Raw genomic sequence first — 27,943 nt, 5'->3', positions numbered from 1 at the left:
AATGTTTATTCATTTTTGAGAGAAAGAGAGAGCAAGCAGGGGAGGAGCAGAGAGACAGGGAGACACAGAATCTGAAACTGACTCCAGGCTCTGAGCTGTCAGCACAGAGCCCAATGTGGGGCTCGAACGCACAGACTGTGAGATCATGACCTGAGCTGAAGTAGGGCGCTTAGTTGACTGAGCCACCCAGGCACGTCAAGGGTCTTCTAAATCATATACAAAGTATATTTTTTCACTTCTTTATTTAATAATTCTCATTAATAATTCTCATTAATTCTTTATTTAATAATTCTCATTAATTCTCAATAATGTCTTATAATTTTCTCTGTAGAGACCTAAAGGGAAAGCAAAAGCAGATTTAAAGTAAACTTCCAGATCTTGGTTTTGAATGACAAGGTCCTAGATGCTGTCGTGTGTGTGTGTGTGTGTGTGTGTGTGTGTGTGTGTGTGTGTGTGTGTATGTGTGTGTGTGTGTGTGTATGTATAGCAGTGAAAGAAAGCACTGACATCATTTTCAGATGCCTTTGGGGGCATACAGTTCAGGATATCTTGGAAGAATTTGAGACTCTTGAAAGTCTTGAACTTAGTGACAGTTTATTCATGTACTCATTCAGTATATATTTAGTGAATACCTGTTATGTTCCGGTAAATTTACTAGGCACTTGAAATAAAATGGTATATAAAACATTTACAAAAAGTAAAGACCCTTGTTAGAGAGTCAAATATTAATCAAAGAATCACACAAATTAACACAAATTTCCAGAAGTCAATTGAGAGGAAATGATAAAATAATGGAAGTCCAGGAAAGCTTTTCTGAGTAAGTGTTCGAAGTCTTGTATTGGGAGGAGAATTGAATGTGATCCTGCAGAATAAAAAGGTTAAGATTCTACAAGATGCATCAGATGGTAGAGCAAGAAGGAACGACCTAAGAGAGGTGACATTGTGGAGTCTTGGATATATGCTAAGGTGCTCATCTTAGAAGCACTATGGGAAACTGAAAGGTTTATGCTATGTGGCTCCCATATTAGTACAAATGGTACAGATTTTTAAAAATTTCCAATACTGCAAAATGTTCTGTTGAACTGTTCTGGAATAGTGGTTTCATTTATCAGTCAAGTACATAAAAGTGGAAATTGAAACCTGGTCATTGATGAGCTTGCTAGGAGAAAGTATAGTTAGAAGATGGCCTTATTTTGAGAAACGCAAATGTTTAATGGCTAGGAGAAATAGAGTTAGCCTAAAATGACACAGAGAAGGAAAAGCTTGAAGGCTAAGAAGAAACTCAGATAGAATGATGCCCAAAGGACTACTTTAAAAGGAATAGTTCATTGTATACAATTCTCCAGACGAGTCAAGTAAGATGAAGATAGAAAATTTCTGCTGGATTCAGCAATAAAGTGGCATTATCAGGAGCTGTTTTAATGAGAGTGAAATCCAGAATACAAGTGAATACATTATGTATGGATAACTAGTCAAGAAGTTTAGATGCAAAACAGAGGAGAGAAATAGCAGAGACTAGAAGGTATTATAGGATCCTGATATTTTTGTGGGTTTTTTTTTAAAAGGGAGAGACACGAACATATTTACATGCCAGTTGGAATGGTGTATTAAAGGAGAGAAGATAAATTTACAAAAGAAAGAACAAGATAATCTAACTTTAAGATTCAAGAGACTTGAAAACCATGGATTCATAACTGGTGGCTAGCTGCCTAGTTAAGTCTCTATACCTCAGATTAAGAGTGAGCCTGTGGGTTAAACAGGACTGATTTATGGGGTCTTTGGCAGGGGCATTACAGGTGTAGGTGTGCAAAGAACGTGACAGGGCTCAAGAAGGGGCAGTTCTAGGGAGAGACAGCTAAAAACGTGAGGCCATTCTAGAACTGTGAAGACTAGGAGACAGTAGAAGACTTGATGTATTGGAGGGCTCAATGCAGTTATGAGCACATGTTTCTGAGTGAAGAAAAAGAGAATGGGCAGGATAGGAGGTCAAGGCCAAATGTGAACAGAATTTGAAATTTGAAAGTGGGACACCTCCAGGTGTGACACAACTAGTGAATTTCTAAGAAGATGGCAGGGATTGAGGTAGAAATGAAAACTGTTAATGGGGTTCTAAAGTCCCTAATGAATGTTGGGAGAGGATGATGGAGCATTAAAAATGGTAAAAACCTAATGAAATTATATTCAGAGTGAGGAGTGGTGTAGTCATGAGTAAGTTATCAGCCCTATTAAACTTTGAGGTTTCACTTGTAAAAAAAAAATCATAATTTTTCCCAAAAGTCATTGATGTTAATGTATTGACATGGATATATGGCTTATATACTATACTGAAAGTATAATATATATGGGAGAAAAAAAATCATGTTCTTTCCATCATCCATATGTTGATAATTGCCAAGTTGCTAATACTAGGATGTATCAAGTTTAATAAACAATGGCGATCCTCAAGAAAATTGCTGTTGCTGATGGAAGAAAATTGCCATGATCATGTGCGGTTCCGTGATGACCAGAGGCCCAGTATGGGACTTAGACTATTCTTTCTGTCCATAGAAAAAGTATCATTGGTGAGTGACATCATAGCATAGAGGTGGGTCTAAGGAAATTTCTTCATTTGCTCTGGTAAACAAATGCTTAAGCATTTTCACACTGCCGTGATTTGAAGAAAACTAGTGATATATTGCTTCAGAAACTCCAACTGCAAAACTGGGTCACCAAAGTTCATGCCTCACAGGGATCCAGAAAGAGAAAGCATGTGCTTCAGCATCTGGAAAAATGCATTTCTAATATGAACTTGTGTCTTAAGGAAATTGATCAAGTTCAAAACTGTACAGAGAGTGTTTTATAAAGCCAACTGAATCTACTCATGGTAGACAAATCAGCAAGGAGACAGCTTTGAAAAAGCTCTGCCTGGTACAGGCCACCCTGTGATATAGTGGAAAGTTTGCTAATACCAGGAATGAAAGAAGAGTATTCATAGGAAAACAAGAAGTGTGAGAATTAAGGATTTTACTGCAAGTCAGAAATATGGCTTCACAGATTTTATTGGGTCATAAGCAAGATTTGTTTGTATTTTTCTAATGCAATGGGCAGTCTCATAAGTAATTCCTCCATGGATTCACATACCTTAAAGTCATATCCTCTATCTCTGAAAGTCTGTGTAAAGTTGACATGCTTGATTGTCCACAGAACACATTTATGACAAGTGGGATAATTGGGTATTTGTCAGCTCTTACTGCAAAGTTACTACTTTAAATCATGAGATTTAAGTCAGAAATATTGACTAGCCATAGTGATTCTAAAGAAGCACTTAGCCCCAAATTTTATGTCTCCTAAAACTAATTCCAGAAACATTTTCAAAATTTTATTTACTTCAGTATTAGTATCTATTGTTGTAAGAGATACTCAGCCTAATTGTTGAATATAGGGGAAAAGAATAAAGAAAGGTAGAAAAATGGGACTTTCTATAACTTAGCTGTTTCTCACATTTTTTGCAGGAATCTTTTGATAATAGGGTGTAACAAGAAAAATAAAAAACTAAAACAGTCTTATCCCATATCCTAAGAAAATTTAGTAAATTGGTTTCTCTTTATAGGAATTTTTGGAAAAGGTTACTTCAAGTGTTAATACGGCCGTCCAAATGAAAACACTAGCAAGCCTAATAGAAAACCAGGTTATAGAGATTTATGGCGAGGTAGAGAAAAGAATAAGGAAAAAAACCAATTAGTTGATAAGAATTTACAGTATAATAATTTTGGAGGAGGTATGAGTTGAAGGGGGAAGAAAGGGAGCTCAAATAGAAAAGATCAGAGAACAAAGAGTCTATTGAATCACTTGGTTAATTAACATTCCATTCGTCTTTACATGAGTTATATCAATATTTCCTAATCCAAACTATAAACGGGCTTTCTCTTTGGTTGGTGAGATAGGAAATGAAGGGAGAAGAAGAGGAGAAAGAACATGACACAGTTACTGTCATAGAGAAAGGGAATGGAAAATCAGTTGGGCTATGGGGGCTAATATGTACCCCTCAGGGCCACGGGGCAGTTGTTGGCAAAATACATTAGTGATACAAACGTTTCTACCAACTTCAGTTTCTTACCGAGACCTCTGCTTCTCTTTGTTTAAGACATACCACATTTTTCTAAAGGTGTTTTGTTGAAATGAGCAAAACAAATTTAAAAGATTGTCAAAAGCTGTAAAAAGTTATCAGAATCCCCTAGAATAAAAGCATTGCTAATTAGACAGTGATGAGGTGTTTGATCACTGACCAATGAACCTGTGTTTTGCACATTTATACTACATTATTTTGCTAACATATTTTGAGGAAGGTTCAGTTTTATATTAAAGCTTATAATTTTAATACTGAATAAACCCATCTATGTTTAGCGCATGAATGAAGAAAGTAATGCGGTCATTATAGTTTCTTCTTTTCCTTTGAGAACAATTATTTTCAAACATGTTTTCCCGGAGACTCTTTCCAAGTTTCAAAATAGCGTATCACAAGTCCCCTTTAACTTTGCTTTGGTCAATGTTCTGTTTAATTCATACTTTGCTGTTCTGATGTTGGCCTCCAGAAGGCATGGATGGAGTGACCTTAGCTTCAGTGTTCATGCTGTCACCTTTTCCACTCACATCTAGAAGGTTACATGAGTAAGCATTCCCCTACATTCTGGTTTGCCATGCCAATGGGTATTTGTGTGTGTGTGTGTGTGTGTGTGTGTGTGTGTTTGTGTTGGAATGAATTCCAATGGAACCTACCTTCCTCTGACAGTTCAATTCTGGGCATAAGCCAAAGAAGCAAATGTTGTTTATCATTCCTATTGTATCATGTAGGATATGAAAATCTAAATAACCCAGAATTAATTGCTCCTAAATTTTGTTACCTCAAACTCTGCTCCCCTAGGTATCTGTATTTACCATGCCGCAGCATACTACCTCACACACCTCTCTTGTTACTGCACTATGAAGTCCTGGGAGTTATGGAGCCAAATATATGTAAGAATCATTGTTAAAAGGATATACGGAGGTTATTCTTGTGAATGGCTTGGATGATTGCACTTATGTAGTGGGTTTTCCTCTGGTCAGTGTAACCACCTTGTCACTGAAGATGACTGAGATGGGGAAATTTGGGTTTGCCTACTTTCTTTAGAAGCTGTCCATGATGCTGTCTTTCTAAGGGAGAAGCCTATATAGTATGTGGTTCAAAAGATTCTTCTCAACCAGTTCCCAGTGACTGTCTAGTTAGCAATGATGATGACAAATGTTTATGGAGAACCTCATGCCGAGGTTCCATCCTAGATTCTGGGCATCCACTGGTGAAATAAAACAGAGATGATACTTACCTTTGTGGCACATAAAATCCAGTTAGTATAAATGAACTCCAGATTTAGGCATATTGTCCTGTATTACTTTTGGTTTACAGTGTAATTGTTTATCATTGTCTTATATTATGCCCTTACTGAAATTTTAATGAGATATTTAGAGGACACTTACTGGCATGGTTAGTCCATTGCCTTTTTTATCTGGAATTTTTCATATTAATTCCTGTCATAAGGATTTTATTCCATGTCATTTTCCTTCCATAATGCAAATGAGAAAAAAAAGAATACAGTTTTTTGGGTTCGTCCTCCTCTTTCTTCTAAACACAATTTTATAATACTTGAGGATTTGAAATTTTTTATTGCCACTTAGACTAAGAACATAACAGTAGCAAACATATAGAAGTGATAAAATTTTAAAAAAATTTTATAGTTTCAAACACAGATTTATAGTTCTCTACTCCCTTTTTGAGATAAAACTGAAATCACTCTGAACTCTTGCTCTTGGATTTTATTTTTGATCATGGAAGTTACTTATCCTTTGTCAATATCCGACCTCCACCAATTTGTAAGATGTATTTAGGTCCCCAAACTCTCATTTAAAGAATCCGTATTGTTCATCTGTGGCTGCCCTAACAAAATACCATAAATTTGGTAACTTAAATATTACGGGTTTATTTCTCACAATTCTAGAAACTGGACAGTCCAAAATGAAAGTGCTACCCACTTCACTTCCCTGGTAAGGGCCCTATTTCTGGCTTGCAGAGAGCAGATGTCTTGTGTTCTCACAGTATGAAGGGAGAAAGGGGAAGAGAAACAGAGAGGGGGTGTGTGGGGGAAATCATCTGGTCCTGCTCTTTTTTTTTTTTAATTTTTAATGTTTATTTGGTTTTTAGAGAGGGAGATAGAACGTGAGCATCAGAGGGGCAGAGAGCGAGGGAGACGCAGAATCTGAAACAGGCTCCAGGCTCTGAACTGTCAGCACAGAGCCCAATGCGGGGCTGGAACTCACAAACCATGAGATCATGATGTGAGCTGACATCAGATGCTTAACTGACTGAGCCGCCCAGGCGCCCCTGGTCCTCCTCTTCTTTTAAGGGCAATAATCCCATTATGGGGCCCCACCCTCATGACCTCATCTCAACCTAATTATCCCCCAGTTAGATCCCCCCATCTCCAAAATACCATTATACTAGGAGTTAGGGTTTCATTGTATGAATTTGGAGAGGACACAATTCAGTAGATAACACAAACTCTAATTATCTTTGACATCGATTGTGCAGACAGTAAAACATTTGGTTGTTTAAACTTTGATTTTTACCTGGAATTATATAGATAAGTTATGTCAAAATTGATACATATATCTTGAAAAGTTTTAATTTGTTGAGAAGCCTAAAGCATTAGAACTTAAAAAAAATTCTTTGTAAATTATATGTCAACATACTTTGGCATTACATTTGTTCAAAAAAACCATCTTTTCGTTTCTGGTGCCTGTTTCCATATGACTGAATCATTTTCTTTCTATCCCTGCTGATTATAAAATGTTTAGAGATGAGCAAGATGGAACTTGATAAAGCATCTGGAATTGAAAATTCTCACAGTAGGGCCTGCTAACTTGATTGCCTCATCACCATGGCAACGCTCATCGGTCAGTATAGCCAGGTAATGAGATGGCTTAGTTCAATTAGGAGTTAAAATACTCTTCTGCCATTGCATATGAAATTTGCAAAAGTATTTGTCCAAAAATAGCTCATGCTGTCCTATGACTCATAAGATGTTTTGGGTTCAATAGAGGGCACTTACAAAGGTAAGTGAGCAAATCTATCTCTAGGTTCCTCCATTTATTTTGTCCTTGAACATAACATAATGCTTAAATAGGTCTTGGAAAAAAACAACATGTTTATATAGTTCCAGACATTTATACATAGCCCGTTTGGTCTTCAGTTATTGTGAGCAGAAAACTGGTTCAGAAGAGACATGCATCATTTGGGGTTGGGGTTATTAGTTTCAAAGTGCAGAAGCCTACATTGTTGAACAAAGGTGTGGCTCAAGTGGAGACTAGTGTCTGTGAGATGTGAGTTTATGTTCATCGTTCAGTTTTGCTCTTATTTTCCATGTATTCCAAACCTGAAGCTTTCTTTCCCTACCCTCCTAGCAGAGCCCAGTGAACCTCCCACTTAAGTGAAAAATAGAGGCCATCTGGCATATGCTTTCCTACCTCTCCACCTACTAACATCTGCATCTGTTTTACTTCCTTGAGGTTCATTTCCATATCTACCTTGCATCTTCTCTCCTGGATTTTCCATTTCTCACCATTTCTTTGGCTCTTTTTTCCAATAAAGGTGTATATTCCAGTGTCTTACATCTAAAAACCACAGGAAGCACATAATATTAAATGTGCCCTTGCCTTATCATTTTTAAAAAAATGTTTTGCTCTTCAGAACCAAGTCTTTTAAGAGTTGTTTTCTCACTTCCCTTTGACCCTTTTGCCCACAGAAGTAAGTCTCCTGTTCCCATCTTGGTACCAAAATTGCTTTCAGTATGATCAGCAACAACATTTAATGAAGCATTTGTTGGGTACCCGGTATGACACAGCGGTTTGGTGACACAGTATTGAGTAAGAGATGTCCTTGTCCTCAAGGAATTCACAAATCATAGTTCTGATGCATCTTTCAACACTAAACACGTTCTTCTTGTGAAATGTCCAGTTTTTGTCCTTTCTGATCCTGTGGAAACCGCATCCCAGAAATCCCCCTTCTATTCTCCCCCTCCGTGCCATATTGCCTCCAGACAGTATCCCCATTCCACCCCTACCATTTCACGTCTCCAACAGTCCTTAGGTTCCTCTGATGCTGCTCTCGGCATCACTTGGCCATGAGTCTTTCAGGACTCTCAGGACCCTATTGATTCCATGGGCTTAGCTGTACACCAGCTGTTTCGAGATGCCATCCCCAAGCCTCATCTATTGTGTGTAACTGTATTCCTCGGTCCATCAATGCTTTGCCTATATAGTCACCTCACCACCACACATTGTCTTCTAATTTATTACGTGGGCTGTCCCAATTATTTTTTTTCATTAAACTTTTTATTTTGACGTAATTGTAGATTTCCACACTGTTGTAAGAAATAATACATAGAATTCCCATGTACCCTTTACCCACTTTTCTCCAAAGTGAAGTCTACTAAAACTATAATACAACATCAGAACTAGGATATGGTCATTGACATAGTTAAGATATACAATATGTCAGTTGTCACAAAGATACTTTGTGTTGCCATACTTGCCTTTCACCCCCAACCCCTTCCTAACCCCTGGCAAACACTAATCTTTTCTCATGTCTGTAACCTTGTCATTTTAAGAATGCTGTATAAGCAGAATCGTGCTGTATGTAATTTGGGGGGATTTTTTCCTGACTGAGCCTGATTCTCTGGAAATTCATCCAGGTTGTGGTGGTTGTGTGTAGGAGTACTCTATTCTTTTTCTTTTTTCCTTGAGCAGTATCTATGTATGGATATACCACAGTGTATGTGATCATTCATCCATTCAAGGGCAATTACCCATTTGGGGGCTTTTATGAATGAAGCTGTTCTAAATATTAATGTCAAGGTTTTGAAGAGAACATAAGTTTCCATCTCTGGGATAAATGTCCAAGAGTGCAATTATCTGGTCTTATTGTAGTTGTGTGTTTTGTTTTTTAATGAACTACCAAAGTGTTGTCACAATGTACCATTTTATATGCTCACTGTCAAAGTATGAGAGATCCAGCCTTTCCACATCTTCCTCAGCATTTGTTGGTATCATTATTATGTTTTTTTTAATTTTAGGCATTCTCATAGCTGGGTAATGGTAACTTACTGTGGTTTATATTTGCATGTTCTGAATGCCTAATGAGGATGAGTGTCCTTTCATGTTCTTATTTGCCATCTATCTTCTTCAGAGAAATATCTATTCATGTATTTTGCCCATTTTCTAATTACATTTTTTAAACTATTTTCAGAATTCTTTATATACTCTAGATGTTAGACTTTCTTGTATATGTAGTTTACAAACATTTTCTGTCAATCTGTAGTATGTCTTTTCATCCTTTTAACAGGGTCTTTTGCAGAACCAAGTTTTTAATTTTCACAGGGCCCAATCTATCAGTTTTTCCTTTTACAAATCATGGTTTTCATATCAAAACAGTGAATTTTTGGCCTAGTCCTAGATCCCAAAGACTTTCTCCTGTTTTTTTTTTTAATTTTTTAATGTTTTATTTTTTGGGGGGACAGAAAGAGAGCTAGCACAAGCAGGGAAGGGGCAGAGAGAGAGGGACAGAGGATCCAAAGTAGGCTCTCTGCTGACTGTGAGATCATGACCTGAGCTGAAGTCAGTTGCTTAACCGACTGAGCCACCCAGGCACCCCACTCGTATCTTTTTTCCTTAATAGTGAAATAGTTTTGCATTTCACATTGAAGTTTGTTATATATCTTAAGTTAAATTTTATGTAAGGTGAAAGACTTAGGTCAATATTGTTTGTTTATTTTCCTGTGGATATCAAATGGATCAAGAACCATTTATCTAAAAAGTATCTGTCTTCCATTGAATTTCTTTTACACCTTTGCCAAAAATTAATTGCAGATACTTAATATGGGTCTGTTTCTGGATTCTCAATTCTGCATTTATCTATGTTTTTGTCACATTGTCTTGACTGCTTTTGCTATATAATAAATCTAAGAATCTGGTGTATACTGGGTCCTCCCACTTGATTCTTTTTTCTATTAATTTTTTTAATTTTTAATTTTCTTATTGAGATATAATTGACATAGAACATTGTGTAAGTTTACAGTGTACAGTATGTTGGTTTGATACATTTAAGTATTTCAATATGATTACCACCATGGCATAAGCTAATACTTTTACCATGTCACATAATTGTAATTTCTTTTTCGTGGTAAACACATTTAAGATTTAGTCTCTTAACAACTTTGAAGTATATAATACAGTATTGTTGACTGTAGTCACTGTGCTGTGCGTTGGCTCTCCAGAACTTACTCATCTTCTAGTTGCAGATTTGTGTTCTTTATCAACATCTTCCCTGTTCCTCCCCTTGCCCAGCTTTTGGTAACCACCATTCTACTCTGTTTCAATGAGTTTGGCTTTTTAGATTCCACGTATTAGGTGATAACGTACAGTATTTGTCTTTCCTTGTTTTTCTCAGTATAATGCCCTCCAGATCCGTCCATGTTGTCATAAATGGCAGGATTTCCTTCTTTCTCATGGATGAATAAGATTCAGATTCCATTGGGGATATGTATATTCTTGATTCCAAGAATCGTATGTCAATGACATCTTCTTTATTCATCTTCTGATGGACATTTAGGTTATTTCCATATCTTGGCTATTATAAATAATGCTATAATAAACATGGGAGTGCAGATATCTTTTCAATATTGTTTTTATTTTCTTTGGATATGTCCCCAGAAGTAGGATTGCTGGGTCATATGCTAGTTCTATTTTAATTTTCTGGGGAAAATTATTCTGTTTTCTGTAGTAGCCTTCCTTTGGGAAAGGAAGGGCACTACCTCAGTACTACCAGGTGGGGATAAAAGACCATGTTCCCCATTTATCCTCTATCAACACCCGAGCAGGGATCCTTATTAAAGCTAGGTGGGGGGTGGGAATGCTGGTTCCCAGTAGTCCTCCTCTGATACCTCCATGGATGCAGGTACCTTGTTACCGACAGTGTGGTGGGTGGCTTTGTCTCATAGCTGAGTGGTGGTGAAAGCCCTTGCCCCCATTTGGCCTCCTCTGACACCACCCCAAGAGAGAAATTAAGGGGTCCTCTGACTGTTGGGAGGTGCTGAGGTCCAGGCTCCTCAGATGGTCTTCATTGACATCTCCTCAGGGATTGGTGGCTTGTTACCACCCATCAAGGATGAAAGTACTCTCTTCTTATCTTTGACCTTACTCTGGTGGGGAAGTGGACCTTATTACAGTCATCAGAGGGTGGAAGTCTAGGCTCCTCACTTAGTCTTGGCGGGAATGGATGGAGGAAAAACCAGAGTTATTTCTGTGGCATTTGGCTGGAGTAGAGTAGTTACTGCCTCAAAGTTTTCTATCTTGCTGTGTTGGATTTGTTTGGGCCCTTTGGACACAGAGAGCAGCCTTTTGTTTTTGTTTCATTTTGTTCTGAACTTGTTGGCATATTCTGGTTGCTGGCTTCTGCAGCCTCTTCAGGCTCTGAGTTTGGGACACATAAGGCAAAAGAAAACCCAGAAAACTCACCACCATGTTTTTCCTCAAGTTCAAAGTCCTTTAGCCTGTCTTCCTTCTCTCCATCTTTCAGAGTCTTTATGTTTGTTTTAGTTGTATTTAGTGGAAGGAACAGGGAAAATATGTCTACTCCATCCTCCCAGAAATACAAACTTCCTGTTTGTTTTTAACTAATTATAGTGCAAAAGATTTTGATTCAATCTTTTTCCCTCACCTTCCTCAATTTATAGAACGCTATTGTCCCAGCAGTCAGATGGTTTGTCCATCAATTCAACAAACTGGATTTGGTAATGGATATCGGTCCCTGATTGTTCCTCAAAGAGCCTGTTAATGTCAAGCAAGGACAGGTGACTTTGGAGTCCTTTCTGCATGGGTTGGGAAATTTAACCCAGCTCAGATTGGTGTGTGCCTGAAGCTAAACTGGGCTGAAATGGATTTCATTTTGGGTAAATGGCATGGGTACTTGATGTAAATTTGGTAGTTCCAATAGGAACTCATCACAGATGACAAAGAATGCAAGTGCAGGGGTGTGTTCCAAGGGAAGGGCCATTTATTTTCTCTCTCTGAATCTCCACCACAAAGCACAACTCCTGTCACAGTAGCTGCTAAATCATCGGTACTTGTAAAACCTTGTATTGCATTAAATGAAATTTCCTTGTGAGACAGGTTGGTAGGTATTGTTTTGTAACCCAAACCCATGTTTTATAGTAAATTAAATGGGCTCCTTCTTTTTGTTTGACCACAGCTTTTGTTTTGTTTCAAGTTGACATCCGTAGTGAGTATCTTAATAAAATTTTTAAGTAGATTTTATTCATCTGTGCATTTTATGAATTGACACTTGAATAAAAAATATGAGAATAGTATTAGAAGTAGGTGACAACCTGCCACTCAAACATAAATATGAGTCCCACTATATTTAAACCTGTTGATTTAAAGCCATCTGTATGAAGCATTAAAAATAGTTCAATAACACCCACGCTGTGCCACCAGTGAGCACTGAATTAATTGACTGTTAGCAACATGCAGATCTGCTGATGAGAACGGTTCCTTAGCCTGACTCTGTCTTAACAGGAGTTTCTTGTTTGCCTGTCTCAATCCCAAAGACAGGCCATTGCTTTAGAAACTCTAAGATGGCCTTTTCTGAAATGCATAGGGCTGGTTTTCTTAAGGATGGGTCACTACTCTGAACACATCTGAAATACCATAATTATGATGCTCATTAGATTATTTTTTTCTGAGTATGTCAAATGTAATATGTACTAATTACATAAACTGTTATCAAAAAATTAACAGGCGTTTTAAAGAAAAAGTATGTAGTCTCCTACCATCAGAAAAAAATAAACTGGTAGTGTTTTCATTTTTAGATCTTTTTATATACATCTCTTGTTTTTATGAAGCTGGTAATAATAGCATAGAAATAATTTTAAATGCCATATTTCTTTTTGAAATATTTTTTCTGGCTTTTAATTTTACTTCCAGTATAGTTAACATACAGTGTTATTAGTTTCAGGTGTACAATATAGTGATTCAGCAATTCTATGCATTACTCAATGTACCTCAAGATAAGTGTCCTCTTAATCCCCTTCACCTGTTTCACCTATCCCCCCACCCACCTCCCCTCTGGTAATTATCAGTTTGTTCTTCATAATTAAGAGTCTGGGTTTTTTTTTATTTTTGTTTTTTGGGGTTTTGTTTTGTTTTTGTCTCGTATTTTCTTTGTTTCTTAAATTTCACATAGAACAGGCTCCTGGGTGGCTCAGTCGGTTAAGCATCTGACTCTTGATTTTGGCTCAGGTCATGATCTCATGTCATGAGGTCAGGCTGTGTGATGGGCATGGAGCCTGGTGGGCATGGAGCTCTCTCTTCTCCCTCTGCCCCTCCCCTGCTTGAGATCTCTCTCAAAAAAAAATTGACATATGAATGAAATCATATGGTATTTGTCTTTGTCTGACTGACTTATTTCACTTAGCATTATACTCTCTAGCTCCATCCATGTTGTTGCAAATGGCAAGACTTCATTCTTTTATATATATATATATATATATATATATATATATATATATATATATATATATATCCCCCGCATACATCCTTTTGAATTAGTGTTTTTATATTCTTCAGGTAAATATTCAGTAGTGGAATAACTAGATAATATGGCAGTTCTATTTTTAACTTTTTGAGGAACCTCCATACTGCTTTACCCAGTAGCTGCCCTACCAACGGTGCATGGCATTTCCTTTTGCTCTGCATCCTCGGCAACACTTGTTCTTTCTTACATTGTTTTTTTTTTTATTTTAGCCATTCTGATGGCTATGACGTGATATCTCAGTGTGGTTTTGACTTGCATTTCCCTGATGATCAGTGATGTTGAGTGTCTTTTCATGTATTCTTGGGATGCAAATGTGCCTCAATAGTTGCAAATCAATCAACATGATACATGGCATCATCAAGAGAAAGGATAAAAACCACATGATCATTTCAGTAGACAAAGCGAAAGCATTTGACAAAGTACAACATTGATTCATGATAAAAACCCTCAACAAAGTAGGTTCAGAGAGAATATAACACAACATAATAAAGGCCATATATGAAAAATAATACAGATAACCTATTACTGAATGGTGAAAAACTGAGAGCTTTCCCCTAATGCCAGAGACAAGACCAGGATTTCCACTTTCACCACTTTTATTCAACATAGTACTGGGAGTCCTAGCCACAGACAACAAAAAGAAATAAAAGGCATCCAGATTACTAAGGAAGAAGTAAAACTTCAACTCTTTGCAGATGGCATGATAGTATGTATAGAAAACGCAAAAGACTACAAAAAACTGCTGGAGCTAATGAATGAATTTAGTAAGGTTGCAGAATACAAAATCAATGCACAGAAACCCATTGTATTTCTATATACTAACAATGAAGTAATAGAAAAAGAAGTTAAGAAAACAGTCTTATTTACAATTGCACCAACAATAATAGAATACCTAGCAATAAACTTAACCAAGGAGGTGAAAGACCTATCCTCTAAAATCTATAAAACACTGATGAAGGAAAGATTACATAAATGGATTGCAAAAAAAATTTTGTTAAATATATCCATATTATCCAGAGCAATCTACAGATTTAATACAATCCCTATCAGAATACCAACAAGCATTTTTCACAGAACTGGAGCAAACAATCCTAAAATTTGTATGGAACCACAAAAGACCCCAAATAGCCAAAGCAGTCTTGAAAAAGAAAAACAAAGCTGGGGAACACACCTGGGTGGATCAGTCAATTAAGCATCTGACTCTTGATTTTGGTTCAGGTCATGATGTTGCAGTTTCTGAAATCAAGCCCAGCATTAGGCTCCACGCTGACAGCACAGAGCCTGCTTGGTATTCTCTCTCTCTTTCTGGCCTGCCCTGCTCTCTCTCTTCCTCTGTCTCAAAATAAATAAATAAACTTAAAAAAAAAAAAGAAAAACCTGGAAGTATCACAATCCCAGATTTCAAGATATATTACAAAGCTGTAGTAATCAAAGCAGTATGGTACTGGCACACAGAGACATAGATAATAGACCAAAATAGAGAGCCCAGAAATAAACCCACAATTATATGGGCAATTACTTTACTATACTATACTGTACTATACTATACTATACTATACTATACTATACTATACTATACTAATTTCTTAATAATTTCACATGGAATTAATTATGCCACATGATTTTCATATGTGTTTTGATTATGAAACATTTTGAGAATGCCAGTAAAATTAGTGATAATGTAACCACAAACATGCTGAGATAGTGTTGACGCATAGTAAGATTTTTTATAATGTTGCTTCAGATAAATATTAAATAACCTTTGGACATAAAATAGAAATTACCCTTTAATTTTGGGAAAAACACAGAAACATAACAGAACTTTTATGTTCTTAAAACATAAAAGTAAAACTTAACAAATTATCCTGAGGTGGACATTTTTATAATAGTCTTTTGAAGACCAGATGTTCTAATGAAGTACGATTTATCAGCATATTTCTTTTAGTGTCTTGCTTTTGGTGACCTACAAAGTCTACTTCAAAACTGCAGAAATTTCCCTCTTACGTGTTCTTTTAGAAGTTTTAGACATTTATCTTTTACATTTTGACCTTTGAGATATTTAGGATTAATTTTTGTGTAAGCGATAAGATAAAGGTCAGATTTTCTCCTTATGTATATTCAGCTATTGCTACACCATTTGTTAAAAAGTCCATCTCTTACTTATTGAATTACCTTGGCACCTTTTTAAAATATCAAGCAATTATTTATATGAGTTTATTCCTGAACTCCCTTATGTAATATTAGCCTATTATCGTTATGCCAATACCAGATTGTCTTGACTATTTATTGTAACTTATACCAACTTTGATGTATTATGCCTTGATTTTCATGCAGTTCACACGTGTTATTTCTTTTTTTATGTAAAAATTTTTTTTAACGTTTATTTATTTTGGGGACAGAGAGAGACAGAGCATGAATGGGGGGAGGGTCAGAGAGAGAGGGAGACACAGAATTTGAAACAGGCTCCAGCCTCTGAGCTGTCAGCACAGAGCCCTACATGGGGCTCAAACTCCCAGACCACGAGATCATGACCTGAGTCGAAGTCGGACGCTTAACCGACTGAGCTACCCAGGCACCCCTCATGTGTTATTTCTTAATTGAACAGTAATTATATTAGCTGTGTTTTGTTTAATTTTCAATTATTTCAGGATTTTCTAGGTATCTCTTTATATTTTACTTCTAATTTATTTTTTAAGGTCAGAAACATCCTTTCTATAATTAATTAGTACTCATTTTAGAGGTTAACATACAGTCTAACTTGTTGAGTGTTCCATGTGAAATTGGAAAAATGTGTAGCTCCCTCTTGTTGGACAGACCTTGAAAATATCAATTAGATACTATAGAGTCTTCTATATACCTATTGATTTTCTGACTATTTCTGTAAGTTACTGAGAGACAGCTATTGAAATCTCTAGCTGTAATTGTGAATTTGTGTGTTTCTCCTATTCTATGAGGTTTTTCCCTCATGTATTTTAATGCTCTATTTTTTAGCTATAAGACAGGCATTTAGGAATTTTATTTCTTCATTCATCATTAAGAAATAACACTCTTTATCTCTTTATCTCATTAATACAGTAACTCCAACTTTCTTATGATTAGGATTTTCATGTTACTTATTTTTCTATCCATTTACTTTTTTATAAAATTTTATTTTTAATTAATGTATTTAAATTCAAGTTTGTTAATATACAGTGTAGTACTGGTTTCAGGAGTAGAATCCAGTGATTCATCACTTAACATATAACACCCAGGGCTCATCCCAAGATGTGCCCTCCTTAATGCTCATCACCCATTTAGCCCATCCCCCTACCCACCTCTCCTCCAGCAACCCTCAGTTTGTTCTCTAAGAGTTTCTTATGGTTTTAGCCTATCTGAGCCTTCATATTTAAGACCAACTGCATATACATAGCACATAATTGATTTTTGTTTTTTAGCTGCTCTGGCTTTATCTGCCATTTAATTGGAAGGTTTTTACCATTCATATTAAACATAAACCTCGTGAGATTTGAGTGGAAGTCTATTTTCTTACCATTTGTTTTGTTTTGCTTTTTGTATCGTTTCTAAATGACCTTCCCCCCACCCCCCATCCTTGTGCTTTCTTTCTTTTTTTTTTTTAAATGTTTATTTATTTTTGAGAGAGAGACAGAATGTGAATGGGTTAGGGCCAGAGAGAGAGGGAGACACAGAATCCGAAGCAGGCTCCAGGCTCTGAGCTGTCAGCGTAGAGCCCGATGTGGGGCTCGAATCCACAAACCATGAGATCATGACCTGAGCCGAAGTTGGACGCTCAACCGACCAAGCCACCCAGACACCCCTCGTGCTTTCTTTTAATTTATTAGTTTAGAGTTCCATTCTGCCTCCATGTTTGACATATTAGGTATCTCAATGTGTAGTGTTTAGAATGTGTGCCCTTAGCTTAGCACAGTTTATGTTCAAATAGCATTATAGCACTTTCACAAATAAAGTAAGAACCTTACAATAGTTTATTTCCTTCTGCTACCCTTTCCTTTCTTGTGCTCATTGTTATTTATTCTTTCATGTTTTAATCCATGCAATAGATTATTATTACCTTTTCTGCACACCCTAAATTACTTTCTAAAATTTTTTAACATATCTCATGACCCATTTATTTACCATTACTGGTTCTCTGCTTTTTTGGGGGATACGTCCAAGTTTCCTTATCATCAGGAAGCTTTTTCTCATCTAGAAAGGTCTCTGTAATACTTTTTTTGAAGGATATTTTCACTAGATATAAATACTTTTTTTTTTCCTTTTTAGCTTTTTAAATGTGGCATTCCATTAAACTATGGCTTTCATAATTCTGATATAAAATATGCTTACGTTCTTTATTTTTCTGTACATATGGTGCCTTTCTTTAAAATTTTTTTTAATGTTTATTTTTGAGAGAGGGAGGGAGAGAAAGAGAGAAAGAGAGAGTGCATGAGCAGGGGAGGAGGCAGAGAGAGAGGGAGACACAGAATCCAAAGCGAGCTCCAGGCTCTGAGCGATCAGTACAAAGCGCCCTGCGGGGTTGGAACCGCAAATGGGGAGATCATGACCTGAGCTGAAGCTGGAAGCTCAACCAACTGAGCCACCCAGGCGCCCCCATGCCCTTCTTATCTTTTAAGATCTTCCCTCTGTAATTAATGTTCAGCAATGTATGATGTACAATGTACCTTGATGTGTGCTGTGTAACTATTCTAGTTGAAATTTGTGAAGCTTTCTGGACCTGCTGCTTTAGAGCTTCTGTCTAATTTGGAAAGTTTTCAGTATTTTTTTCTTCAAGTATTTTTTTTTTTAATTTTTTTTTTCAACGTTTTTATTTATTTTTGGGACAGAGAGAGACAGAGCATGAACGGGGGAGGGGCAGAGAGAGAGGGAGACACAGAATCGGAAACAGGCTCCAGGCTCTGAGCCATCAGCCCAGAGCCTGACGCGGGGCTCGAACTCATGGACCGCGAGATCGTGACCTGGCTGAAGTCGGACGCTTAACCGACTGCGCCACCCAGGCGCCCCTCAAGTATTTTTTTCTATGACCTTTATTCCTCTTCTACTGGAGTTCCCATGCATTAGACTGCTTGTTATGTGTCTCCAGATTTCCAAGGCCCTTTTTAATTATTTTTCAGTCCTTTTTTCAGTCTCTGTCTTCATGTATATATAGCTATATTTTTGGTACGCTTATTTTCTTCTGGGGTATCTAATCTGCTAAAATTTTTATTTCAAAAATTGTACTTAAAAATATCTAAATATTCAAGGTAGTTCCTTTTTATAGCCTTCGTTTTTAATTTATACTCATGTTTTCCTTTCAATCTTTGTATATATTGAACATGTTTGTGATAACCTTTCTAGTGTTCTCGTCTAAAAATCCCACTATCTGTTATTTCTGGACCCTATTTCTACTTTATTTTTTTCTCATTTTGGGCCAAATTTCCTTGCCCTTTTTGTAACTAGTGATGTTTGATTAGATGCCAGACATTTTACATTTATTAGGGCTGCATTTTTTGGCATTCCTTGAAAGAGTGTCAGACATTGCTCTGGAAGGCAATGTAGTTATTTGAAATGTGTTTGATCCTTTTGAGGCTTATTCTAAAGCTATATTTTGGAAGGGCATTTAGGTAGGTATAGAATCTGCTTGGAAATTAATTTATTTTAGCAGTCTAAAGATTCATTTATTTGTTTTCTGTTAATAAATCAGATGTTTCTCTCATTTTAACCTATCTAAAAGTAAGATGATTTCATAGGGTGATTTTAAGCTTTTGTACCATGATGTGCACATTGTATCTTCTTTTCAATGTATTCCATTGTAGCTTAAAAGTACTTCTTGAATCTGTTGTTTAATATCTGTTAACACACTTAGAAAATTCACTTTCATTATCTTTGCCAATATTTTTTCTTCCTATTTTTTTCTATTCTTGTTTGTTACTCCAGTTAATATGTCAGACCTTTTAAAAGTCATATGAATACTTAATTTAGATCTGTCTTTTAGTATCTTGTTGATTACATAAGTGAAGAATATGAAGATCATAAGTTAATGAGTATTTAACCTTTTATGAAATTGTCAAATCATTTTCTGTATTGGTTGTGATAGTTCCATTAGCCATGCGTGAGAACGTGACTGGTTCCATATCCTTGCTAACCCTTGGTACTATCTATTTGTTAAAGCCATTCTGAGGATATATTATTTCATTGCACTTTTAATTTGTATTACCCTAATAATTAATGATTTTCATATTGTTAAGAGCCATTATGATGATTGTTGGTGAAGTGTGTGTTTTTATTGGCTTGATTGTCCTTTTACCACTGACTTGAAAGAGTTCTTCATATTTTATGGAAATGGTTTCTGTGTGGAAATATGTATTGCTATTATTTTTTCCATGTGTTTAATTTGCTTTTTTATTTCCCTAAAATCATTTTTATTCAGAAGAAAAATTAAATTTTCAATGTATCTTTTTTTTAAGGTTAGTGTCCTTAAGAAATTATTGACCAAAGTCACAGAAATATTCCTCTGTATTATATATATATGTTATATATATATATATATATAACATATATATGTATATAACATATATATATACACATATATATATATATATAACATGTATATATGTCGACTTATTTTGAGAGAGAAAGTGTGTGTGTGTGTGTGTGTGTGTGTGTGTACGTGTGTGTGCATGAGTGGGGGAGGGGCAGAGAGAGAAAATCCCAAGCCAGCTGTGCACTGCCAGCACAGAACCTGATGGGGTCTGGAGCCCACAAACTGTGAGATCCTGACCTGAGCTGAAGTCAAGAGCCAGATGCTTAACGAACTGAGCCACCCAGGTGCCCCAATTTCTGTATATTTTTCTTCAAGATGCTTAAAATTTGGTTTTCACATTTAGATCTCTGGTTCATGGTACAATGTGAATTAATTTTAGTATGATGTGAATTAATTTTTCTATTATGTGAGTTGGAATTCAAGGTTCATACTCTTCCATACAGATATCTAATTGTTCTAGTACTGCTTCCTCTTGAATTGAACTGAGACCTTGGTCAAAAATCAAGGTAGCATATATGTTTGGGTCTATTTCTGAACTCTTTTCTGTTCCACTGATATTTTTGTCTATCTTCATGTCAATGTCACATTTAATTACTGTAGCTTTATAGTATACTAGCTTTTGAAATTGGGTAGGGTAATATCTTTAACTTTTTTCATTCATTTCACAATTATATAAGTCTTTTGTGCTTTTAAAGGGATATTAGAATAAACTTGTCAAGGGGCGCCTGGGTGGCACAGTCGGTTAAGCGTCCGACTTCAGCCAGGTCACGATCTCGTGGTCCGTGAGTTCAAGCCCCGCGTCGGGCTCTGGGCTGATGGCTCAGAGCCTGGAGCCTGTTTCCGATTCTGTGTCTCCCTCTCTCTCTGCCCCTCCCCCGTTCATGCTCTGTCTCTCTCTGTCCCAAAAATAAATAAACATTGAAAAAAAAATTTATAAAAAAAAAAAAAGAATAAACTTGTCAATTTCTACAAAATATCCCAGTGGGATTTTTACTCACATTGCATTGACGTGCTAGATGAATTAAGGGAATATAGAAATCTTAAAATTTTTGAATTCCTCAATCTATGAGCTCTCCATTTATTTTATGTCTTTTACATTTTTTATAGCAATATCTTGTATTATTATTTAGGTCTCATTTAACTTCTGAAAGCTATATTTTGTAGCTAATTGTCATATATTTTGCCTAACATATTTCTGAATATCTGATGTATTTTGTGCTATTGTACATGATATTTTTAAACTTCATTTTATGATTGCTTATTGCCATATATATATATAAAGTTTATTTTTGAATATTGACCTTGTATCCTGCAATCTTGCTAAATTCATTTGTTTCATTAATTCTTTGTGGATTCTTTGGAATTTCTGTATTTCCAATCTTTCACCATCCTTTTTAATGTCTGTCAATCTATAGTGATAGTCACATTTTCATTCTTTTTATTTTTTTTGACGTTTATTCATTATTGAGAGATAGAGACAGAGCGTGAGCAGGGGAGGGGCAGAGAGAGGGGGAGACACAGAATCCGAAACAGGCTCCAGGCTTTGAGCTGTCAGCACAGAGTCCAACGTGGGGTTTGAACTCACAAACCGTGAGATCATGACCTGAGCTGAAGTCGGAAGCCCAATCAACTGAACCACCTAGGCGCCCCCACATTTTCATTCTTGATATTATTGATCTTTTCACTTTTTTTCTTGATTCAGCTCTTCAAGAATTTTTTAATATTAAAAACATTGTCAAAGAAGCAATGTTTGTCTTTTAAAAATATTCTCTGTTGTTTCTTTTCTTTCTGTCTCACTGGAATCTGCTCATTTATTTTGCTCCCATTTTTCAAACTTTCTTCCTGTATTCTTTAACCTGACATTCAGATTATTTCTTTTTTGCTTAATCAAGAACCTAGTTAATTAGCATGGGTTAAATGGTGTGGCAAACAATTTGAACACCTATTCTTAACAATGCGATTTTGGATTTTGCTCATGTAAATATGAAAATCTTCATGAGTCCATGGTTATTTGGGGAGACCCTAAACATCAAGTTATAAAATTGACGACTCTGGGGTCCAGAATCATTCCAATTGATGATAGTTGCATCTTCAAAGCATAGCCTGTGAGTCACCAAAGAAGGGAAATAGAAATTGCAGAAGCTGTTACAGATACTTAACAATCTTGGTGTGAATAATTTGTTTAAATTTCACAATGCTTATATCTAGTCAACTTCATCCCATCAGATGAAAAGGGACCAAAAATAGACTCTGACTTGAGAAGTGATTTTCATTCACAGCTCTTCATTTTAGAGGAGAGCATCTTTTTGTTGGTTAGCTAATCTTCTTTGCTGTCTCACTATTTAAAATCCCCTGTAATGTGGATCTCCAGGTGAAAACATTTTTTTATATTTTTATCTTTATTTTTGAAGAACGGTTTTGCTGATAATAGAATTCTAGTTTGGAAAATATTTTCCTCGATTTACTGACTGAAGTTCTCTACCTTTTGGTTACTGTGTTAGTCTACTAGGATTGCCATACCAATGTACCACACACTGTATAGCTTATACAACAGAAACTTATTTTCTCACAGTTCCAAAGGCAAGTAATACAAAATCAAGATGCCATCAGGGTTGGTTTCTGCAGAGACAGACTCTTCCTGGGTTGTGGACTGTTGCCTTCTTGCTGTGTCTTCAGATGACCTTCTTTGCATGCTCAGAGGTGGGGGATAGGTCTCTGGTGTCTCTTTTCTTAGGCCCCACTCTTACATCCTCATTTAACCTTAATTATCTCCTTAACAACCCTGTCTCCAGATAGAGTCACACTCAGGTTAGGTTCTTCAACATATAAAGTTTGGGGGCACAATTAAGTCCACACTATCACCTGTATTGCTTTTCAAAGTCAATTGTCAGCCTTAACATTTATTTTGAAGGGAAAATTATTTATTTTTTCCCTCTGCCTGACTTGTAGATTTTTGCTTTTATCTTCGGTTTTATAAAGTTGTTTTAATGAAGTTTTACTATGCTGCATCTAGGTGTGGACTTTTTTTTTTTAATATGGATTTGGATTCATTGTGGTTTTTGAATCTATGTATTGCTGTCATTCATAAGCTGTGGAAAGTTTTTTTATCTATAATCATTTGAAACATTACCTGTTCTCTCTTGCCTATCTTTCTAAAATTCCAATTAAATATTTCCTATTTGCTACTCATTTTTTTCCCCTAAGCTTTTCTTTGTGTTTCTTCTATTCTTTATTCTCTTTTTATCCTTCTGGCTTCATTCCAGATAAGTTCATACTCCAGAGAGTATTTTTGAACTTTCTGTCCTTAAAATATATACATTTTTAAAAATGTTTGTTTATTTATTTATTTACTGAGAGAGAGAGAGAGAACACGAGTAGGGGAGGGGTAGAGAGAGAGGGCGACACAGGAATGAAGCAGGCCCTAGGCTCTGAGCTGTCAGCACAGAGCCCAGCGCAGGGCTTGAACCCATGAACCGTGAGATCATGACCTGAGCAGAAGTTGGATGCTCAACCAACTGAGCCACCCAGGTGTCCCAAAATATATTTTTAATTCTAAGTTTAACCCAAATTAGATATATCTGGAGATAATTCATTCCCGTGAGCTGAGAAACTTTGTCTTAAGGGACCAGGTAGTAAATGTTTTAGGCTTTGCCAGTCAAGGAGCAAATCAAGTCTACTGTATAGATTATCATATAAACATTTAAGATGTAAGTCATTTAATATGTAAGTACTATTCTTAGCTCATGTGCCACACAAAAACAAATTGTTGGCTACATTTATACTACAGGCCATCATTTGCTAACTCCTGATTTAACTCATCTATTGAATTCTTATATTGCTTACTGTTTGTTTCTAAAATTTCTGTTTAGTTTTTTTTAAGATATTAATATTGCCTATTGCCTCCTGGTAGGATTGGCTCTAATTTCCTTGGACAATATAAGTCTAGTATTTTTAAAATCTGTCCCATAGTTTTGATAAATTATCTGTTTTAATTGTCTGTGTAGGTTGTTTTTTGCTCACAATGGCTTGTCTCCACATGTGCCCAGAGAAACTTTAGTTTCATGGGATATCGCATTTGAAAAATTATTATTTTTTTTTTTTATTTTTATTTTTTCAACGTTTATTTATTTTTGGGACAGAGAGAGACAGAGCATGAACGGGGGAGGGTCAGAGAGAGAGGGAGACACAGAATTGGAAACAGGCTCCAGGCTCTGAGCCATCAGCCCAGAGCCCGACGCGGGGCTCGAACTCACGGACCGCGAGATCGTGACCTGGCTGAAGTCGGACGCTTAACCGACTGCGCCACCCAGGCGCCCCTGAAAAATTATTTTTTTGAAATAATTTGATTCCTATGATGATTACATCTTCCTCCAGAGAAAGTACATGTTTGGGTGTTTATTATGCTGGCCGTTTGGAAACACTCATCTAACTTTAGAATTTATAATTAACATGATCTAGAAAACATGTAGCTCAGCTGTTCATCCAGAGTTCATTCAGTTCACCCTCCTGAGTGCCGCTCATTGAGGTAGGTGTTTACCAGCGTTGTTAACCTTGGCAGGCCCTGGATTCTGACTTTTGTCTCGCTGCCTTCACGCATTACCAGCATTACAACTCAGCCTCTTTACCACTTCTTCCTTATTGGGAAATGCTCTCAGAGCAAGAGCAGCTCCGAGTGGTAGCCATTCATTCCCCATCATCTGTTGTACTTGTATCATCTCAGATCGTTGTCCTGTCATGCCTCATTATCTTGGTAGCTGTATGATGCTTTGTAAACTTTGTCAGTTTCCTCCGGACATTTTTTTTTTTTTTTTTTATCATCGGCCTCAGATTTGGTTTGAAGTAATAATTTCCCATTATCAGCAGTAATATCTCAGTGCAAGTACAAGTGTTCTTTTAACCTTCCCCAATCATTTTCTTGCCTCCTATCTCATGAACAACTTATATGTGTGTCCTTCCCATCTATATCTTTATGCTTTTTAGTCGTCCATTTTGAACATATACATAGGGTTTAATTATGCTTTTTGTTTACACAAATGTTATAAAACTCTCCCTATAATTTTGTAATATACTTTTTTCTTACATACCTTGTATTTTTCTGAAAGGTTAGTCATTCATTTGAAAATATGTGTAATATTTTAGCCTGTGGCTAAACCATAAGTTTTTAAATCCATACCCCTGTTGATAGTTTCTTTTTTTTTCTTGTTAGTTTTCTTACATAAACCATGTTGCAACAAAAATCTTACATAGATTTTCTTCTGCACATGTATTTGAATTTCTCTAGAAGTTGTTTGACACAGAGAACCCATTTTATTCCTTCTTAGTGCAAAGCTGGGTCACACTTTACAGACTCCACTTATGTGGAGTCATGGCACTGTGATCTCTATGGCACTTTCCATAGTTGATAGCTTGCTTCTTCAGAGCTAACCTAATTCAAGCATCTCTTGTTCCTGATTGAAATACCCTGTCTTATCCTTTCATCTTCTCACTACTCACTCTTCCTGAACAATTTCTCCTATCCTAATGGCTTTAGTTCAACTCCTTGTCAGTGACCATAGAGCCTATACCACATTTTAATCCTCTGTTCTTTTTTGTTTTAATTTTTTTAATGTTTGTTTATTTTTGAAGGGGAGGGAAAGCATGAGCAGGGGAGGGGCAGAGACAGAGGGAGACACAGAATCCAAAACAGGCTCCAGGCTCTGAGCTGTCAGCGCAGAGCCTGATGTGGGACTCGAACTCACGAACCGTGAGTTCATGACCTGAGCCAAAGCCCAACGCTTAACCGACTGAGCCACCCAGGCACCCCGTGGTTTTGTTTTTTTAATCCTCAGTATCACTGGTTTCACCTTGTCCCAAACCTAATTCATCTGATATTCCAGACTACTGTTTAGGTCTTTGCTGTCTTCATGAAAGTTACCATTACCTATTCATTTTTTAAATCAGAAACCTGGTATTGAATATAGGCTTCATCTAGTACATATAGATGATAACAAAGACTATTGAATCTAAGTACCAAATGGCCCTTAAATCTTTTCTCACCTCTTCATCTTCAGTGCCACAACCTCAGGACTTTGTTGTTGTTCAACTTACACACAACAATAGAACCATAGTGGTCTTCATGTCTTGAGACAATATATCTTAGTGATGAAGAGTATGAACTTCAGATGGACAGATGGATATGACTTGAAATCATAGCTGTGCTCTTTATCAGCTGAATGACCTTGTGCACAAGACTTAACCCAGGTGAGATTTAGTTCTTTCATCTTTGAAATGAGGATAAGTATATACTTTCTTTATAATGCTGCTGTGAAAGTTTAATGGGATTATTGAATGAAGAATTTAACACAATTACAAGAATATAATTAAGGTTAATGATTGATGACCAAGATGTCCTTAATGACTTCCTCAGCTTGACAAACTTTAAACAGGCTTCTTTCTGCCCCCCTAGCTCCCAGACCTCTCTTTGCTTAAAGCATTTACTTTAGAAAATTTGCAAAATGTAAATTCTTTTTCTGCCCTTTTGAAATATTTAAATCTTCTCCTAGCCTCTTGCCAGTTTTACAACCCAGGAAATGTATTTTGCACGGACCTGGAAACCATCTCTTTTAAATGAGAACATGAAGGAGATAGCACCTCTATTTTGCAGCCTCCGTGGGAGGGGAGGCTAGGAGGCTTACTTTGATGGACACACCAATTAGCAAACACAGATGGCCTAATCACAGAGAAAAGATCACAAACTCAGGAATAATACAATGTGTTTGACACATTCCATTGATCAACGTCTACCCTAGCATGCACTAGAACTTTTTCACTAGCTCACCCCAGAACTTGAAAAGCCTCCCAACTTCTTTCACCGTAGCGTAGCTTAGTCTCTCTCCCTTTATTGTGATGGTCTTGAATAAAGTCGTCTTTGCCCGATTCACTTTGTCCACTGTAATTTTTACTTTGAAACTAACTGCAATTATTCATAGCTAACGGCTAGAATCCTCTGTCTGTGATTCATACTTTTTGTCCCCATTCGCCAAAGACTTTTTTAAGAGTAGACATCTGATATTATTTTATTTTGTACTACAAAATCCTTAATGAATATTCAGCATCTTTAAGATAAAATTTGAGTACCTTGGCATGTAAGCAAGACACTTAACACACACACACACACACACACACACACACACACACACACACATCTTTTAACACTAAAGACTACTTTTTAGTATTTTAGCATTTCTTTTTTACATGCAACTCAATTTCTAAAAGTGACATGTAGGTGCCAGAATATACTGTTGGGCTTCTATATTTGAGCCCATAAATTTGTGATAGAAATCATAATAAATACCATTGGCTTATGCAGAATTAATTATATGAGGTAGAACAGGAGACAAAGCTGAAACAAAGAAAGAGCCAGGATACAAATGAAACTTGTTAGGTTACACATCTAGTAAGAGATTCTATCACCTGGGTCATGGCTCACATCTGCAGCCTTGTTGCTAACACTTCTCCCTCCTTGCTGCTGCCATGAAATATTAACATTTGTGGAGTCAGTGTGCTGAACCCAATTTCAACTGAAATAAATTTTTGGAGGGATAATCTATAATTTTTCATATCATGTCATGTTCAGATATCACTTTGGGAGAAAAAGAATAAGATTACCTGTCTCAATATTTGGGATACTTAAGAAAACTGAACACAGATCCAAAAGTAAATGTAAAAGGTAAGAAAGAAATTATTTAAACTCTTATACATGAGACCATGAA

General features: G+C 36.4%; 1 protein-coding gene and 1 long non-coding RNA gene across 3 annotated transcripts in view; both read left to right on the top strand.

The window, feature by feature from the left end:
• LOC123381008 overlaps positions 1 to 27,943 on the top strand; it is a 789,636-nt gene that overhangs the window by 434,232 nt on the left and 327,461 nt on the right. The gene's annotated exons all lie outside the window — the stretch shown is intronic.
• On the top strand, positions 174 to 27,943 carry LOC123381011. The gene is made up of 4 exons (XR_006587516.1): positions 174 to 4,992; positions 6,865 to 6,977; positions 26,243 to 26,432; positions 27,808 to 27,943. It is a non-coding gene; the product is annotated as an uncharacterized LOC123381011 (long non-coding RNA).

The sequence above is a fragment of the Felis catus genome, chromosome D2 (genome assembly GCF_018350175.1).
Source record: "Felis catus isolate Fca126 chromosome D2, F.catus_Fca126_mat1.0, whole genome shotgun sequence".
Taxonomy (NCBI): Eukaryota; Metazoa; Chordata; class Mammalia; order Carnivora; family Felidae; genus Felis; species Felis catus.
Note: the sequence above shows the minus strand (reverse complement) of the source record. Positions and strands in the feature narration are given on the sequence as shown.